The 6,174-nt window shown below is 44.3% G+C and overlaps 1 protein-coding gene across 1 annotated transcript in view; it reads right to left on the reverse strand.

Annotated features, from left to right (window-relative positions):
- LOC311147776 (acid-sensing ion channel 1-like) overlaps positions 1-6,174 on the reverse strand; it is a gene marked incomplete at its 5' end in the record, with an annotated part of 71,353 nt that overhangs the window by 41,344 nt on the left and 23,835 nt on the right. The window lies entirely within an intron of this gene.

Here is a 6,174-nt window from a genome sequence, read left to right on the forward strand (position 1 = left end):
CCTTGCGGGGGTTAACATGCTTAAATGTCTTACTCATGTCGGCTATGGAAAAGGAGAGCCCACAGTCCTTGGTAGTGGGCCGCGTCGGTGGCACTGTGTTATCTTCAAAGCGGGCGAAGAAGGTGTTTAGCTTGTCTGGAAGCGAGACATCACCACCCCAACATCAACTATGTGTAAATGGCATGATCCTCAAAGAACCTTTTGAATAACCCTTCGGGGTTCATTTTTGAACTACCCCCCCATCCCCTATTATTATTATTAATAATCATGCACTTAACAATAACAACAATAACACAATATTTTATTTGTCAGTGTTTATTATGATTTTAGTGGCAAAGCAGAATAAAAAAATTCTAATATGAGGTAAACTCCCAGCAGAGCCCAAGCCCAATGGGTATATCCTCTGGCGAGTTGATGTTAATGTGTTGATGTTGTATCTCTGTATCCATAGCCAGAATGATTTTGCAGTGCATGGTGATCGAACAGGTTTCCTGTTATATTAATCAGAGGTGTAGGGAGGGAGGTCTGTGAAACCCCAAAATAGTAATTATACAGATGATTAACAAAACATGCACATGACAGTATTCATACCTTGGTTTTTGTGGTAAATGTGAATGAAAAAAAAAAAGCTGTTTTGATAATGGTTTTCATACACATACCTAGTCCATAATGTAGAGGCCTATGGGATTGTCATTGAAGAGGTAAGGGAGGAGGATGGTACATGTGATCTGCATAACAATACCAAATGACATACCTTTGTATGCCTCCTCATCTGTATACCTGCAGACACAAAATGTATCAGTTCAGTCATCTGCACCCAATTCAACTAGCCTTCAACATATTCTTATAGCCTACATACTCTTACCTCGTTGTTGATTGATATCCATTGAATGATGTCCATTTTCTGTTTTAGAAAGATTTGCACAAATATGAAAAGATAGATGGTATCATCATAAAACAATATCAATTTAGATCATACAAGTGAACAACCTTACCTTAAATTGAGGAGATCTTAAAACATTTCAGTTAAGTGCCTGCACCTGCTGTCCTTTCAAAATAAATTCCAAATGTTTCAGTTGGGCAGTAATGAAGTTCCTTGATGAACCCAACCTCCTATGGGGTTCTTGAACCCTAAGGTTCTTCAAGAACCCTAAGGTTCTTCAAAGAACTTTGAGGATCTTAGAAGAACCCTTGTTGAACCCCTCATTTTTAGAGTGTTGCTCCTCCTCTTCTTCCTCCCCTTGAGAATCGTGACAGTTCCTCTAGTGAGAGTGCCGGCCTTCCTCTCCTCCTCCTCCTCTCCCAGAAAACTAAGCTGAAGAATGCAGAGACCTAGCGGCGCTCATGAGCGCGACTCCCCTTCTGTGAACACTGGTAAAGCCATCAGTATGCTTCAGTTCGGCTGGCAGCTAGCCACACTTCCTTAAAAGACCTTCGATTGAAAACCTAGAAAAAAGCGGCAAGAGTCTATTTTGAGAATCTAAGATAACTCAAGAAATGTGTTATTCATTTTTACGTGTTTGCCAAGGAGATCTTAGTCGTGCAATTTTACATCTAACTAAGATCTTTGGTGCAGTATTTTTCAATGAATAAATGTGCATGAAAACGAGTTGTCTCATTGAATGACAAAAATACTTTATAGAAGAAGTATGCGGACGCCTTAAGCGTACGAGTGATGAGACGGATAGCCCCGACAGCATGGAATCCGAGTTCCAATGTGTAATAAATTATAAATAAGCTTTCAGCTAAATATTGGTTTTACGCAGCACAAACTTTCTATCCAAACTGCGAGAGAGCGCCAGGACGGCTAATTCAGGACAAACAATATATTTGTTACTGATTAGTATGCTGTTGCCTCGAAAATTCATTTTACAATCGGCAATGTTTGAATTTCAAACTTTAATTACTGAACAAGTAAATACATTATTGCCACCAGCCAGCATTCTAAATAGCAGCACTGTGACACCGTAGACCTATAGCTTCGTGAAACATAGACGTTAGGCTTAACATGTGAAAATGACGACCAAATAAAAATAAACATTTACATTTTTAGTCATTTAGCAGACGCTCTTATCCAGAGCGACTTACAGTTAGTGAATACATATATTTTTTTTTTATACTGGCCCCCCGTGGGAATTGAACCCACAACCCTGGCGTTGCAAACGCCATGCTCTATCAACTGAGCTACATCCCTGCCGGCCATTCCCTCCCCTACCCTGGACGACGCTGGGCCAATTGTGCGCCGCCCATGAGTCTCCCGGTCGCGGCCGGCTGCGACAGAGCCTGGATTCGAACCAGGATCTCTAGTGGCACAAACATGTATCCATTAAAGCACAGCTATACGCTACTACAAGCACTAGCACCACATCATCTGATAGCCTATCGGTAGGAAGCTACGTAGACGTCGCAATTTCAGAACCATGGACAACGATCAGTATTCTATACTTTGTGAGTGGCTGACGCATTAGATCTTTTTTTTTTTGGGAGGGGAGGCAAACACCGACTTTGCGGGGGTCCAGAGAAACTGCGCTAAGCCATGCAGTGACTGTGGATCTGTGGGTCTGTTTACTGTGTAATGTGTGTATTGACGACTGGGTCCCCATGGGCCTACAGTACTAGCTGATGTACTGTATGGTCTAAAATGGAAAACATGTCATTACATTAGACTACATCAGGGTGGGAGACGGTTTGTTGTCTGCTGAATATTGATCAAATCCATAATATTGTATACTAAGTATACTTAATATTTACCACCACATTACAACATAGAGTATATACCACTGCTGTCGCTGTACAGTAGAAAACACAGTATATTCACTGGAGATGCAGCCAAATAGTGAGTATCAAGTGGAAATGAATGCTCACAAATGAAAATATATTAATTTGTAATACTACTACAATATACACAAGAAAATACGCATTGTCCTGCAGCCTTTGGTCAGCGTGAATACAGCTTACTTCAGCTATTTCTCAAGTCATAAATGGCATTGATGCGACAGCCTAAAGTGTTTTAAGATGAAGAATAAACGTGGTCAACCTTTAAATCATCTAAGAGATGCTATTACAATTAATGAGTAATTAAACTATTACTCTCAGCTCATCTACTGTACTGCAATCCTCTAGTCTACATCCCTCCGTTCCTCTAGTCTACATCCCTCCGTTCCTCTAGTCTACATCCCTCCGTTCCTCTAGTCTACATGCCTCTGTTCCTCTAGTCTACATCCCTCTGTTCCTCTAGTCTACATCCCTCCGTTCCTCTAGTCTACATCCCTCCGTTCCTCTAGTCTACATCCCTCTGTTCCTCTAGTCTACATCCCTCCGTTCCTCTAGTCTACATCCCTCCGTTCCTCTAGTCTACATCCCTCTGTTCTGCTAGTCTACATCCCTCTGTTCCTCTAGTCTACATCCCTCTGTTCCTCTAGTCTACATCCCTCTGTTCCTCTAGTCTACATCCCTCTGTTCCTCTAGTCTACATCCCTCTGTTCCTCTACTCTACATCCCTCTGTTCCTCTAGTCTACATGCCTCTGTTCCTCTAGTCTACATCCCTCTGTTCCTCTAGTCTACATCCCTCCGTTCCTCTAGTCTACATCCCTCCGTTCCTCTAGTCTACATCCCTCTGTTCCTCTAGTCTACATCCCTCCGTTCCTCTAGTCTACATCCCTCTGTTCCTCTAGTCTACATCCCTCTGTTCCTCTACTCTACATCCCTCTGTTCCTCTAGTCTACATGCCTCCGTTCCTCTAGTCTACATCCCTCTGTTCCTCTAGTCTACATCCTTCTGTTCCTCTACTCTACATCCCTCTGTTCCTCTACTCTACATCCCTCCGTTCCTCTAGTCTACATCCCTCTGTTCCTCTAGTCTACATCCCTCCGTTCCTCTAGTCTACATCCCTCTGTTCCTCTAGTCTACATCCCTCTGTTCTGCTAGTCTACATCCCTCTGTTCCTCTAGTCTACATCCCTCTGTTCCTCTACTCTACATCCCTCTGTTCCTCTACTCTACATTCCTCCGTTCCTCTAGTCTACATCCCTCTGTTCCTCTAGTCTACATCCCTCCGTTCCTCTAGTCTACATCCCTCTGTTCCTCTAGTCTACATCCCTCTGTTCCTCTAGTCTACATCCCTCTGTTCCTCTAGTCTACATCCCTCTGTTCCTCTAGTCTACATCCCTCTGTTCCTCTAGTCTACATCCCTCTGTTCCTCTAGTCTACATCCCTCTGTTCCTCTAGTCTACATCCCTCTGTTCCTCTAGTCTACATCCCTCTGTTCCTCTAGTCTACATCCCTCTGTTCCTCTAGTCTACATCCCTCTGTTCTGCTAGTCTACATCCCTCTGTTCCTCTAGTCTACATCCCTCTGTTCCTCTACTCTACATCCCTCTGTTCCTCTACTCTACATTCCTCCGTTCCTCTAGTCTACATCCCTCTGTTCCTCTAGTCTACATCCCTCCGTTCCTCTAGTCTACATCCCTCTGTTCCTCTAGTCTACATCCCTCTGTTCCTCTAGTCTACATCCCTCTGTTCCTCTAGTCTACATCCCTCTGTTCCTCTAGTCTACATCCCTCTGTTCCTCTAGTCTACATCCCTCCGTTCCTCTAGTCTACATGCCTCTGTGCCTCTAGTCTACATCCCTCTGTTCCTCTAGTCTACATCCCTCTGTTCCTCTAGTCTACATCCCTCTGTTCCTCTAGTCTACATCCCTCTGTTCCTCTAGTCTACATCCCTCTGTTCCTCTAGTCTACATGCCTCTGTTCCTCTAGTCTACATGCCTCTGTGCCTCTAGTCTACATGTCTCTGTTCCTCTAGTCTACATGCCTCCGTTTCTCTAGTCTACATCCCTCCGTTCCTCTAGTCTACATCCCTCTGTTCCTCTAGTCTACATCCCTCTGTTCCTCTAGTCTACATCCCTCTGTTCCTCTAGTCTACATCCCTCTGTTCCTCTAGTCTACATGCCTCTGTTCCTCTAGTCTACATGCCTCTGTTCCTCTAGTCTACATCCCTCTGTTCCTCTAGTCTACATCCCTCTGTTCCTCTAGTCTACATCCCACTGTTCCTCTAGTCTACATCCCACTGTTCCTCTAGTCTACATCCCTTTGTTCCTCTAGTCTACATCCCTCTGTTCCTCTAGTCTACATCCCTCTGTTCCTCTACTCTACATCCCTTTGTTCCTCTAGTCTACATCCCTCTGTTCCTCTACTCTACATCCCTTTGTTCCTCTAGTCTACATCCCTCTGTTCCTCTAGTCTACATCCCTCTGTTCCTCTAGTCTACATCCCTCTGTTCCTCTAGTCTACATCCCTCTGTTCCTCTAGTCTACATCCCTCTGTTCCTCTAGTCTACATCCCTCTGTTCCTCTAGTCTACATGCCTCTGTTCCTCTAGTCTACATGCCTCTGTGCCTCTAGTCTACATGTCTCTGTTCCTCTAGTCTACATGCCTCCGTTTCTCTAGTCTACATCCCTCCGTTCCTCTAGTCTACATCCCTCTGTTCCTCTAGTCTACATCCCTCTGTTCCTCTAGTCTACATCCCTCTGTTCCTCTAGTCTACATCCCTCTGTTCCTCTAGTCTACATGCCTCTGTTCCTCTAGTCTACATGCCTCTGTTCCTCTAGTCTACATCCCTCTGTTCCTCTAGTCTACATCCCTCTGTTCCTCTAGTCTACATCCCACTGTTCCTCTAGTCTACATCCCACTGTTCCTCTAGTCTACATCCCTTTGTTCCTCTAGTCTACATCCCTCTGTTCCTCTAGTCTACATCCCTCTGTTCCTCTACTCTACATCCCTTTGTTCCTCTAGTCTACATCCCTCTGTTCCTCTACTCTACATCCCTTTGTTCCTCTAGTCTACATGCCTCTGTTCCTCTAGTCTACATCCCTCTGTTCCTCTAGTCTACATCCCTCTGTTCCTCTAGTCTACATCCCACTGTTCCTCTAGTCTACATCCCTTTGTTCCTCTAGTCTACATCCCTCTGTTCCTCTAGTCTACATCCCTCTGTTCCTCTACTCTACATCCCTTTGTTCCTCTAGTCTACATCCCTCTGTTCCTCTACTCTACATCCCTTTGTTCCTCTAGTCTACATCCCTCTGTTCCTCTAGTCTACATCCCTCTGTTCCTCTAGTCTACATCCCTCTGTTCCTCTAGTCTACATCCCTCTGTTCCTCTAGTCTACATCCCTCTGT

Source organism: Coregonus lavaretus (genome assembly GCF_964263955.1).
Source record: "Coregonus lavaretus genome assembly, chromosome: 20".
Classification (NCBI taxonomy): Eukaryota; Metazoa; Chordata; class Actinopteri; order Salmoniformes; family Salmonidae; genus Coregonus; species Coregonus lavaretus.